The following is a 13,333-nucleotide window of genomic DNA, read 5'->3' as shown; positions in this document are numbered from 1 at the left end:
TCCACAGAGACTTCCGTGCATCCGTAGACCCCTCCTCTGTCAGCAAATGCTTACTGAGCACCCATGTCGCACTCCTGGCCCTGGGGATGCAAAGATGCAGGGCTTGGCCCAGGGAGATGGACGGTCACCAGAGTACAATGCGCGCATGCCAAGTTGAGGTCTCTCTGGGCTACAGTGGGCCAGCCCCACCCCAAGCCCCACCTGTGGGCTTCTTTGACCCCCCAGAACTTGGTACACACCATAGATGCTCAAATCACGTTTACCGAATATCGGAGGTGACGCCCCAGGCCGGCTGTACTGCTCCAACTTGGCCACCGCTGTGTTTCTACACCCCACTTCCAACCTGCCCAAGTTTCCTTTTGTTCCAACAGACCCAGGACTTAATATGTGTTGGCGTTTTCTGACTTCACCTGGACCAGGGCAGACAGATGTCACCATCCATTTCACGGTCACCATGCAAGACAGGCCAGCGAGCCAACTTGATTTCTCCAGCAGTAACCCCTTTACTCTCTGCAGTGACAACGTCTACCTTTTCGGGACCTCCAACCTCCCACCTCCCTCTGCCTCTGCCGGCCGTTGTCTCAAACATCAGAGAGGAACTCCCTAACATGCCCCGCTGCAGTCCTGCCTGCCCGGCCTTCTCCTCCTCTTTCTTCCTCGGACTCTGCATCCCCCCAACTTCACCTTGCCGAGGACCGTCCCCTCCTACCCCCTTTCTGCCTGCACTTCCTCATCTCTCCTGGCACCTTCACATCTGAGCATCCGTGTGCAAACCCCCAACTTTCTCCTGTGCCTGCTTCCCTCCATCCTCCTCGAGTCTTGACTCAAGGCTGATCTAGGCAGGGATGTGCCCTTCAGCCCCTGGAAGCGCCCTGTCCTCCAGCGGCCAGGGCCCCCTTCTCCTTCTAGACGCTAGTGAAGGGTGCTCACCGGGATCACTAGGGCAGAAAAATGGGGTAATTTCCAGAAAGCCCAGGAAATGCCCAAACCTGGTCCTCTGAAATAAAACTAATTGCATCCCCTTGCTTACAACCCTTAAAGGGCTTTGGATAAAACCTGATTTCTTACCCCAGGCTCATCTCCCCTCCATCTCTCCTTCCCCCTCCCTCTCCCCTCACTGCTATGCTGTTCATGAGGCTGGACTTCACCGTGGTTTCCCCTTCCTCAATTCGCTCGTGGGTCTTTCTTTAGGGCTACATGGACTTTGGCTGAAGCAAAGGCTTTCTCCCAGCCCCTTTCCCAGAGCCTGGAGTCACTCATTAAATGATTTTTATTGACCCCGCCCCCCAGGGCCTGGACCTTTATCCAAGCCGCAGTAGCTCTGTCTCCCCCCTGCCACCTTCTCCTGGGACTGGAGCCACTGCTGCCTCTCACACGCAGCATCTCTCTGGCCAGCTCGCTTGCCTCTAGCTCCCGCTCCCACACCCAAGTGGACGGTCTCCTCTGGGCAGACCAGGGCCCATGAGGGTGAGGATGCAGGCTCAGGCTGACACCAGGTGGAAGAACTCCCAGACCCTCTCACCAAGATGGGAGTCATGGGCCAAGGATTGTCTTAGGGCCACGTCACTCAGACCTCTGCCCCAAAATGAAGGGCTGGGCAACTTGTGACAGGTGACGCCCTTCCCATTTGCTGCCCCATCATCCTTTCAAGGAGCTGGAAGGGGCTTCATTGTTTTCTCTCATTTTAAAGATGAGGAAGCCAAGAATCCACCAACAGACGTGCTCAGGGGCATACAGATAAGGCATAGCTTTCCCCCTGGGTTCCCAAGCAGCTATCTGCATGCAAAGCCTTCATTCCTACTGGAAATGGCAGGTCAGGTGCACACGGGTCACCTTTTCCTGTTCCTTTGCCATGGCAGACATTGCTAATCAATCACAGAACTTTCCCCCTGTAAGCCTAGATTTGGCCTTGTCCTCAGTAGATTCTTTGGGCAGCTGATAGCATGGATCAGAGCCAACAAGTGATGGGTCCTGCCTGCCATTTCTGGAATACCAACCTGTAAGCTGGTCAGCTCTTCGACTGCCAGAGCCTCCCACTGGACTTCCTCATCCTCTCCTGAGGGTGATGCGTAAACCCTGTCAGTCTGGCCTGAACCTTCAAGCTTCCCTTCCCTCATCCCCATGCTGCTCCCTGAAGCGGTGGGTCCTGGGGCTCAGAGTATCCTGTGCTTATAGCAGGACATCTCCTCTGATGTGTCCCCACGTGGGGGATGGCGTAAGGCAGCAGTGCCCATGCGGCTGTCCCTACACACCGTAAGGCACAGCCCTGAGCACCAGCAGGAAGCAGGCACTCTGCCACGCACTTCCGTCCAGGTTTTTAGTTGCAAGGAAGTCTTTCCTGACCCCCCTGGATTTTTTCTCCGAGGTTGGAAATACCATGTGCTTGCACCACAACCCCTTCTCTGAAAGAACTAAACCCTAGAGGTGTCCACAGAAAGACCTCTTTGGGCCTCAGCCCGCTTGGTATTGGGCAGAAAACATGCTCTGGGCATGTTCAGGATGTTCAGGGACAAAGGGTCTCAGGCATAAACACTGGAATTGCCAGAGGGTTTTCAAACAAAACACAGACAACGGTGATCCTGCATTTGTTCAGCTAAAGTTAAAAAAATATAGATCTGTGTAAACATGAGCATTATATGAAGTTCATTGCAAACAATCTATATTACATTATACTTTACTTTTGATAACGTGGCTTGAGCAATTAAAGTTTTCAAAAAGTCATCCATTGGTTTCCAAACATGCCAAAGATATATTTAAGAAAACTCCAGTATCTCTTGGTGGTTTGATTAACAATGCCCACTTGCCCACCCCACACCAGAATGTTCATGTTCCAATACCTGAGAACCTGTGAATCCCGTTACCGTATATAGCTAAAAAGGGTCTTGCAGATGTGGTTAAGAAAGTTGAGATGAGGAGATTGTCCTGTATTATCCAGGTGGGTCCAGTGTAATCACAAGAGCTTTATAAGAGGGGTCAGAGAGATTTGAAGGTGCTGGCTTTGAAGAAGGAGGAAGAGGCCAACAAGGCAAGGAATGTGGGTAGCCTCTAAAGATGGAAAAGGCTCCCCTGGAGCCCCCGGAAGGAAAGCAGCCCAGCCCATACCTTGATTTAGCCCAGTGAGACCCATTTTGGTTTTCTGTCCTCCAGAGCTGTAAGATGATGACACTCGTGTTGTTTTAAGCCACTAAGAGCATGCTCATTTGTTATAGCAGCAGTAGAAAGCTAATATACTCTTCTTACAGATGGTTCATCCACTATTGATCTCCTCAAATTCCTTTCACACCAGCATCTACTAAACCAGTTTTTAAAATTTTGGAGCATAGGAACACATACTAAATGGAGAAAAGCTGAAAGCCTTTCCTCTAAGTTCAGGAACAAGACGAGGATGCCTACTCTCACCACTTTTTATTCAATATAGTATTGAAGCAGCATGAAGAAACAGTGACCATCTTAAACTGGTTTTGCTCCCTGAAGCAGGTTGCATAACCCCTGGAGTTATTTTACAGAGGCAGGGTTCCTTGCACAATGTGCAAGACAGGAACCCATGTCTCCAGGATGACCCCAGAAACAAGAATCTTCGGTCTACGGAAAACAAAGAATAGAAATATGCCACCAGAACTCTTTACGAAACGAGAAGTCCTTCAATAAGGAAAATCTGGCTTCCAGCAGCATTAGTAGCTTATATGGACTGATTTAAGACTAGCCAATTAGCTTCCAAATTTGAAATCCCATAACTTAAATTTTACCCCAAACCCTGGACTGGGGAGACAGATTTGAGACCTGCCTCCTGTCTCCTTACAGGGACACCTCGCGATAAAGCTCTTTTCTCAAAAGCTGGTGCCATAGCATTGGCTTCTGTGCGCAGGGGGCAGCGAGCCCTTGCTTGATAACAGTATTGGAAGTCCTAGCCACAGGAATCAGATGAGAAAAAGAAATAAAAGGAATCCAAATTGGAAAGGAAGAAGTAAAACTATCACTGTTTGCAGATGACATGATACTATACATAGAAAATCCTAAAGACACCACAAAAAAAACCCTACTAGAACTCATCAATGAATTTGGTTAAGTTGCAGGATTCAAAATTAATATACAGAAATCTACTGCCTTTGTATACACAGCAAACTATCAGAGAAATTAAGAAAACAATCCCATTTACAATTGCGTCAAAGAGAATCAAGTTCTTAGGGATAAATCTGACTAAGGAGGTAAAAGACCTGTACTTGGAAAACTATAAGACATTGGTGAAAGAAATTGAAGATGACACAAACAGATGGAAAGATAATACTGTGTCCATGGACTGGAAGAATTAATATTGTTAAAATGACCATGCTACCCAAGGCAAGCTACAGATTCAATGCAATCTCTATCAAAATACCAGCCGCATTTTTCACAGAACTAAAACAAATAATTCTAAAATTTGCATGGAAACACAAAACACCCTGAATAGCCAAACCATTCTTGATAAGGAAAAACAAAGCTGGAGGTATCACACTCCTTGATTTCAAACTATAATAAAAGCTGCAGTAGTGAAAACAGTATAGTACTGGCAAAAAACCAGACATAAATCAATGGAACAGAATGGAGAGCCCAGAAATGAACCCACGTGTGTATGGGCAATTAATCTACAACAAAGGAGGCAAGAATATACAATGGGGAAAAGACAGCCTCTTCAGTAAGTGGTTTTGGAAAAACTGGACAGCTACATGCAAAAGAATCAAATTGGACTACTCTCTCATAACACACACAAAACTAAATTCCAAACGGATTAAAGACTTAAATCTAAGACCTGAAACCATAAAACTTCTAGAAGAAATCATAGGCAGTAAGTCCTTTGACATGGGTCTTAATAATATATATATATATATATATATATATATATATATATATATATATATATATATAGGATATGTCTCCTCAGGCAAGGGAAACAAAAGCAAAAATAAACAAATGGGACTACGTCAAACTAAAAAGCTTTTGCACAGTGAAGGAAACTATCGACAACATGAAAAGGCCACCTACTGAATGGGAGAAAATATTTGCAAAAAATATATCCTATAAGGGGTTAATATACAAAATATACAAAGAATTCATACAACTCAACATCAAAAAAACAAACAACCTGATTAAAAAATGGGCAGATGATCTGAACAGACATTTTTCCAGAGAAGACATACAGATGGCCAACAGACACATGAAAAGATGCTCAACATCACTAACCATTAGGGAAAGGCAAATCAAAACCACAATGAGGGCTTCCCTGGTGGCGCAGTGGTTGAGAGTCCGCCTGCCGATGCAGGGGACACGGGTCCGTGCCCCGGTCCGGGAAGATCCCACATGCCGCGGAGCGGCTGGGCCAGTGAGCCATAGCCGCTGAGCCTGCACGTCCGGAGCCTGTGCTCCACAACAGGAGAGGCCACAACAGTGAGAGGCCCGCGTACTGCAAGAAACAAAACAAACAAACAAACAAACAAAAAAACCAAAACCACAATGAGACACCACCTGTCAGAATAGCTATCATCATAAAGACAACAAATAATAAGTGATGGCAAGGATGTGGAGAAAAGGGAACCCTTGTGCACTCTTGGTGGGATTTTAAATGGGTGCGACCACTATGGAAGACAGTATGGCGGCTCCTCAAAAAGTTAAAAATAGAACTCCATACAATCCAGCAATTCCACTCCTGGGTATTTATCTGAAGAAAATGAAAACACTAATTCTAATATGCACCCCTATGTTCATTGCAGCATTATTTACAATAGCCAAGATATGGAAGCAACATAAGTGCCCATCAATAGAAGAATGGATAAAGAATATGTGGTATAAATAGATATACATATATATAAATACACACACACACAAACAAACAAAATGGAATATTACTCAGCCATAAAAAAGAATGAAATCTTGCCATTTGCGACAACATGGATGGGCCTAGAGGTTACTATTATGCTAAGTGAAATAAGTCAGACAGAGAAAGAACAGTAATTCATGATTTCACTTATACATGGAATCTATGAAACAAAACAAATGAACAAACATAACAAAACAGAAACGGGGTTATAGATACAGAGAACAAACAGGTGGCTGCCAGAGTGTAGGAGGGTAGGGAAGGAAAGAAATAGGCCAGGGAGATTAAGAGGTCCAAATTTCCAGCTGCAAACTAAATGAGTCATGGCTGGGGAACACAGCCAATCACTGTATAATACCTTTGTATGATGGCATATTGTAATTAGACTTACCATGGCGATCATGTGGAAATGTACAGAAATGTCAAATTATGTTGTGTAACAGGAAGTAACATAGTATTGTAGCCCAGTTATACTTCAAAAACAAACGAACTCATAGAAAAAGAGATCAGATTTGTGGTTACCAGAAGCCGGGGATACGGAAAGGGGGAATTGGACGAGGGCACTGAAAAGGCACAAACTTCCAGTTATGTTATAAGGTGTAACGTACCACAGGATAAATGTGACACTGCTACGTGTTATCTATGAAAGTTGCTAAAAGCATAAACCCTAAGAGTCCTCGTCACAAAGGAAACTATTTTTGATTCTATTTCTTTAACTCTGTATCTATATGAGATGATGGGTGATCACTAAGCTTATTGTGGTAAACGTTTCACGATCTATGTAAGTCAAATCACTGTGCTGTCCACCTTAAAGTGACAGCGTGCTGCCTGTCAGTTACATCTCAATGAAGCTGGAAGGAAAAAATGTTGGAGCACTAGGTTTTTGCCAGAAACAATGCCTTCGCTTACCAGGAAATATTTACTGAAGGAAAATAATCATCGAATCCAATGTGCTGAGTCCTCGAGGGAAACATTGCTGGGTGTGTGGCCTTCTCAGCTGACCACAGGCAGACGTAAGTGGTGCCGTGGAGGAATGGGGTTCCTCAGAGATGGACAAGCTCAGAGCCCTTGAGGCAGATTGGGCCAACTCTTCAAAGGTTGCCTGCTCTCTTTACGTTTGAGGGTCCTTGTGTACACACTAGTGTTTTGGGCTCAATTCTCTAACTGCGTGAACTAATAAATTCTCTCCCTGCCACTTTTATTTGTCTATTTTTGGCTGCACCGCATGGTTTGTGGAATCTTAGTTCCCCGACCAGGGATTGAATCTGGGCCCTCAGCAGTGAAAGTACCAAGTCCTAACCACTGGACCGCCAGGGTACTCCCTCTCCCTGCTACTTAAAGTCAACTTCTATATTGGAAAAAAAAAAAAGGTCCATTTTCTTCCTCAAGACCTCTTGGGGTAGCAGTAATGAGAACCACAGCCTACTCATGGGGTAGTTCATCTTCTGTTCATTCATCATCTCATTGAACACTCAGGGCGAGCCTATACGATCATTACTGCCCTTGTGCCATGTCCTCCATTTTCACAGTAGAGAACGTGGAGGCTCAGAGAGGTTAACTGACTCAGCCAAGGTCACACAGCCAGCAGGTGGTGGAGGCAGCCTGGCTCTGGCAAAGTGATAGACACTGACCCAGGCTGGGCCTCTGTTACACAAGTACCACCTTGGCCTCTACAGCCTGTGGCCACTGTTAAAAGATGCTGCACACCCATCCAGGCTACTTTATTCTGACAATTTCTGTGATATTTCACCAATGGATACACAAATCAGCTATAATAATGTTTTTCCAAGCATAGCTTAGGTGGATCTGTTTATCTTTGATTGAGCAACAAGATGGCTTCATTTTGACCCCAAGCTGGAATCTCTCCCTGTCGTACCCTTGACCTGGAACCCACATTAGCCGACTGCGAGTGACTTTGATCTTGACTCTAAACCAGTGCCAAAGAAGGCAGAAAACTGCAGCAAGTTAGTTCTAGGCGACTGCTCTGATATTTCAGGCACCAGGAAAAACTGTCCATGTGCTAGAGGCCTTTTTAATCCAGAAACAAAGAACCTTAAAATCTTTTTTTTTTTCTTGCGGTACGCGGGCCTCTCACTGTTGTGGCCTCTCCCGTTGCGGAGCACAGGCTCCGGACGCGCAGGCTCAGCGGCCATGGCTCACGGGCCCAGCCGCTCCGCAACATGTGGGATCTTCCCGGACAGGGGCACGAACCCACGTCCCCTGCATCGGCAGACAGACTCTCGACCACCGCACCACCAGGGAAGCCCCTAAAATCATTTTTAAGTTCAACGCTAACTTCCTAAAAAGGGACTTGGCAGAAAGGAGGGCTTTCCTCCAGTGTTCAAGAATCCACAAAGGAATGTCGTTGTCACTCAGATGAGAGCAAAAATATCTTTATAGATGTACTCGCTTTCATGAACAGATTTACATCTAGAGAGCAACATGTAAAGCCCCTTATGCCAAGGTTTTATAAATTTAAAATACTTGGAAGCTTTTTGTCCCGTTAGTGGGGTTTAATGGGAATCTGTTTTGGCTCAAGAACGCCAAATGAATCAGCCTGTGAGTAGGAAATTGGGTTTTCTGAATCTACTTATTTGGACAGCAGTAAAGGGGCAGAGGCAGCTGAGGGGCTCGGAATGAAGGTGGGGAGCTTGGGAGAGGGGCAGGGGCTCTGTCCATCTTATCACATCTTATCATGGTATTTGCGGCACCCTTGCCCTGCTGGTCCAGGACAAGGGTGCCACAGAGACCGACCGGCTGGATGAGGTGTTCTCTGAGGAGACTGTCTGCAAGGAGCACACTGCCGTGATGGGTAGAAACACGGAGATAAGCAGGTCATACAGACTAGCACGTGGGGTTGCGCAATGCTCCCCGAGTCAGCACCCCAAGACCAACCCTTGCCACTTCCGGACAGAGCCTGGGGGTCAAGGTCCTTAGATCCAGCTTGCATGCCTTCCTCATCCCTGCTGGTCCCTGCCCCAGTGGCTCCCAAGCATCTCTGAGCCTTTAAGGCATGGTCCAAGCTCTTGTCTATTGGAGAGTCTGTGTTTTGAAGGGTTTATTTCTGATAGGAAACATAGTCATTAACTAATAATGCATCAATGTCCCATTCTAAACTCCTCAAAGACCTGGATAATTGATGGTCAGAGCTCCTCACTGTAGGAGACACCATTGCTGGGGCACAAACCTCCTGCCAAAAGTGAAGGTGATGGAGGCAAAGCCAGCTGGAGTGTGGAAGTGAGGCATGGGTGCCCCCTGAGATGTGCTGGCTATGTGGACCCCTGCTGTGATCTCTGGGGACCTTTGGGGTCCAGGCCACATGGGTTGGGGCCACCTTCCCTCTGCTCTAGCAAACCTGTTCCATCAGCATCCTTTAAACAGGCCTCCTGCTTCCCCAGGTCCTTGCCTCTGCTTCCGCCATCACCAGGCCCTGTGGGGCTCCTGTTTCACCTTGTTGAAACCCTGCTGTCCTTTCCCTGGGAATGTGCTCTCTGTAAAAGAGTGCTATTTAAAGAACTTGCAACATTCAATCGGGGTTAAGTGTGAAAAAATTAGTACCTTATTTTCCAAGTTAGAGAGACTTACTTCATAATACATAAAACTCTACTCATCAGCTCTTCTCCTCTTGTAAAATAATTAAGAAGTGAAGTTAGGTTGTTTAGTGATGCTCAGTTCAAAGGCCACCTCCTCCATGCAGGCCTTCCTGATATCCCTCTGATGATCCTCATTTTTTTTTCCATTCCAAAGGTGAGGCCAATTAAGGTAGACACCTTACCTGCCCCAGGTGCTCGGGGATTATTTGTTGAAAGAACAAAGGAAGAACTTTTGTCTTTCTCTGGGGATGCTTGGGTAACCTTAGAGCAGCAGTGCTGACACCTACTTAGGGTGGCAATGGGCTCACGGACATGGGGAAAGGACGCGTCCCGGCAGATGGGCTGTCTGATGCAGGACTGGTGGGCTCGCTAACTGCTGAGACAAACAGTGGTTACAGCGTCCACGGTGGAGCAAGCAGGGCAAGGCAGCTAGATCTGGCCTCCTCCTCTGAGCCTCTGGGCTGGTTCGTCCACTAGTGTAAGCTTCCTGGGCTACCCTTGCAGAGGTCAGAGAGGTCTACGGGCAAGTTCTTAAAGCAGTGGTCTTCCTCCATCTCTGGTCACTGTCATTAGCGTGACCCCCTGCCTTTCCCGTGGGGAGCCCTTCCAAGAGAGGGTTTTCAAGACAATTTGGACTCCAGGAAGGGGTGGAATTGAGGGTGGCATCAAGGAAGATGGTCTATTGTTTGTTTTCGCGGACCAGAAAGCTTGAGACACCCCTGGAGACCCCGATTTCTACTGCTGCAGGGTTAAACAATGCCAAGGGCAGCCAGGACAGGAGTGAAAAGGGAAGAGAAAATTTGAGTGCAAAAGCGGAGAGGGAGAAGGAGAGGGGAGGACAAAGATGTGATGGGGGGGGCGGGCGCTTTGGGACATTCCCACCAGCCGTCTTACTGTGTTAACATAAGCATTTTTCCGATCACCATTGTCAGAACTCGGCAGAACTGTCAGAAGTATAGGAATCTGCAAGTCCCAGTGCTGTTTAGCCAGGGACTGTGTGAACATCCCAAATTTTATTTTATTTTATTAATTTTTTGTTTTGCTAGTGCAACTGATACAACAGATCCTTTCTAAAAATTGAAGTATAGTTGATTTACAATGTTGTGTTAGTTTCAGGTATACAGCAACGTGATTCAGTTAAGCATACATTTCTTTTTTCAGATTCTTTTCCCTTATAGGTTATTATAAAACATTGAGTATAGTTCCCTGTGCTATACAGTAGGTCCTTGTTGGTTATCCATTTTAAATATAGTAGTTATATATATAACTACTAATATATGCTAATCCCAGACTCCTAATTCATCCCTCCCCCTCTTCCCCTCTGGTAACCATGAGTTTGTTTCTTATGTCTGTGCATCTATTTCTGTTTTGTATATGCGTTCATTTATATCATTTTTTTTAAGATTCCACATACAAGTGATATCATATGATAATTGTCTTTCTGTCTGGCTTACTCCACAAGTATGATAATCTCATGACCCGTCCATATTGCTGCAAACGAACAAACTTTAAATCAAGGTCGAAAAGAACAACCTACCATTGCCACATCCAAGAAAATTGTGTCCCCAGACATTTGTATCGCACCAGGCTTTGGCTTGATGCCAGACGGCGGTGCAAGTCCAGAAGGTTGAGAGGGTGGCGTCCTCTGAGACGGGACCCAGAGCAGCAGTGCAGTGGGCTGTCACTTCACCACTGTGACTTCCGTTCCCCAGGGGTGCTTCCTGACCCTGAGATTTGAGCCACGGGCACCTAGTAATCTCAGTTTGTTTAGCACTTCACAGTTTACGTGTACATTTATTTTTTAGGGCTGGAGCCATAGGCGTGTGACCTGTGCAGTCACACAGGGCCCTGCCCTTAGAAGGACCCCTCATTTAGTTTAACGCTCTGCTGTTGCAGTTCTTAATAATTCTAAAATTCTTCATTCTTGAAATTCTTAATGATTTTTGAACAAGGGGCCTTATTCATTTTGCATGGGGCCCTGCAACTTCTGTAGCCAGTCCTGTTCATTATCTCACTTGCTCCTGGAGCCTTCATGGGAGAGGAGCCTGGAAGGAATCGTTACCCCAATTCACAGATGGTGAAACTGAGTCCCGGAGGGGAGAGTGATGAAGCTAAGATGAGTGAGATCCAGGGCTGTTTCTTCTCCTGAATCTCTTTCTCAGTGAAGCGGGGAGTGGGGTTGCCTCTCCCTTCACACACCTGCCTGGGGTCTTCCCTATGCGGCCCGGGCCACACCTTGGACCATTATGTCGTTTCATCTCATTTCATTAAAAAAATACTAAAACCATTTGCTCACCTGTCAGTGAAGAGCTCCTGGGGGTTGGAGACCCCTGGAGGGCTCTCGCTGTCCTGTCCTGTGTCCTGTTGGGGTCCTCAGAGCAGGCCGGTGTGCTTGGAAGCCCTCTTTTCCATTCCAGAGATCCGCAGCCAGAGGCTTCGTCCTCTCCTGGAAAAGGCTCCCTGGGAAACATTCCTGACCTTCAGACCCGCCTGGCTCAGCGCTGGCCCCGTGCCCGTGACAATCATTTCCTGGCACACCTGACCCAGAGGCCGTGCAGGAGGAAAAGCGCTGTTCAGAGCGAAGGTGCAGGGTAAGCCCGGCAGCCCCTTGAGACTTGGAGAGGGCTTGTGGTCCTCTAGGGTTCCATTCGCTTCTTGCACGCGACATCGTGACTCAGCTCCATCCCTTCCAGGTATGGGACACTTGCTGCTTTGTGAGGGAACTTGCTCCATTACTACTACTGTTGTGGTGGTTGTTGTTGCTAATAGCTACCTTCTATTCAGTGGCAGGTCCTGGGCTAAGTACTTTCCGTAATCGTTTTATGTAATCCTTGTGCTATCTCTATGAGCAGAGAATCATGCCCATTTTAAAGACATAGAAACAGAGGCTCATAGAAGTTGATCATCTTGCCCAAAGCCACACAGCTAGTAAGTTGGGAATCCAGGATTCAAACCCTATCTAATCAGTACCAAAACCTGGGCTCTTAACCACTACCGTCATTTGTCAAGTTTAATTGCCAGGATGTCCATTTTTATATTAAACTCATATCAGCCGCTGTATTAGCTATCTGTTGCTGGCAACAAACTAACCTAAGGTGTAGTGGCTTGAAGCAACACACATTTGCTATCTCATAGTTTCTGTGGGTCAGGAATATGGGCTTAGATGAGTTCTCTTCTCAGGGTCCCTCACAGGCTGCGCTCCAGATGCCAGTGGGATGGGGATCATTTCTCAAAGCTCCACTAGGGAAGGCTCTCCCTCCACGTTCACGAGCTTGCTGGCAGCACTCACTTCCTTGTGGACTCTTGGACTGAGGCCCTCAGCTCCTCACTGACTGTTGACCTGAGGCCCCACAAAGTCCTCTTCACTGAGGTAGCTTGTCACCAAGGTGCGCAACAGAGATTCCGGGAAGGTGGAAGTCATCGGCTTTTGTGGCCTCCTCACAGAGGTAACATCCCTTCCCCTTTGCTATATTCTACTCGTTGGCAGGAAGTCATCAGGTACAGCCTATACTCAGAGGTAGGGATTACACAGAGGCATGAATCCTAGGACATAGGGATCGCTGAGGGCCAGCTTTGAAAGCTGTCTACCACAGCCCTCTGATTGCCATGAAAATATGGTTTCAGTTTTGCCTCTGAAAGCCAGATAGACTTGGTTTCTTATCCGTCCATCCATCCATCCATCCACCCACCCACCCATCCACTCACCCATCCACCCACCCGTCCTTCCACCCATCCACACACTCCTTCATTCATTCCACAAACATTTGAGCAGGACACTATAAACCAAGCCCCACATTAGGCTCAGAAGTTACCAGAATAAATGCAATTATTTCCTCTTCTCCCCCGGCCTCCAAAGGCTCCCAGTGGAGCTTTTACACGCACAGGGTTTGGG

At 47.0% G+C, this 13,333-nt stretch overlaps 1 protein-coding gene across 2 annotated transcripts in view; it reads right to left on the bottom strand.

Moving 5' to 3' along the window:
- Positions 1-11,869, bottom strand: part of NGEF (neuronal guanine nucleotide exchange factor) — a 111,055-nt gene extending 99,186 nt beyond the window's left edge. The window contains exon 1 of one of the 2 annotated variants that reach the window (XM_032638474.1): positions 11,738-11,869. The gene's annotated coding sequence lies outside the window, so the exon portion shown is untranslated. The remainder of the gene's footprint in view (positions 1-11,737) is intronic. The other variant, XM_032638471.1, reaches the window with a different exon arrangement.
- Positions 11,870-13,333: the final 1,464 nt, after the last annotated feature.

The sequence above is a fragment of the Phocoena sinus genome, chromosome 7 (assembly GCF_008692025.1).
Source record: "Phocoena sinus isolate mPhoSin1 chromosome 7, mPhoSin1.pri, whole genome shotgun sequence".
In the NCBI taxonomy this organism is placed as follows: domain Eukaryota; kingdom Metazoa; phylum Chordata; class Mammalia; order Artiodactyla; family Phocoenidae; genus Phocoena; species Phocoena sinus.
The sequence above is the reverse complement of the archived record's forward strand: the minus strand, read 5'-3'. Positions and strand labels throughout refer to the sequence as shown.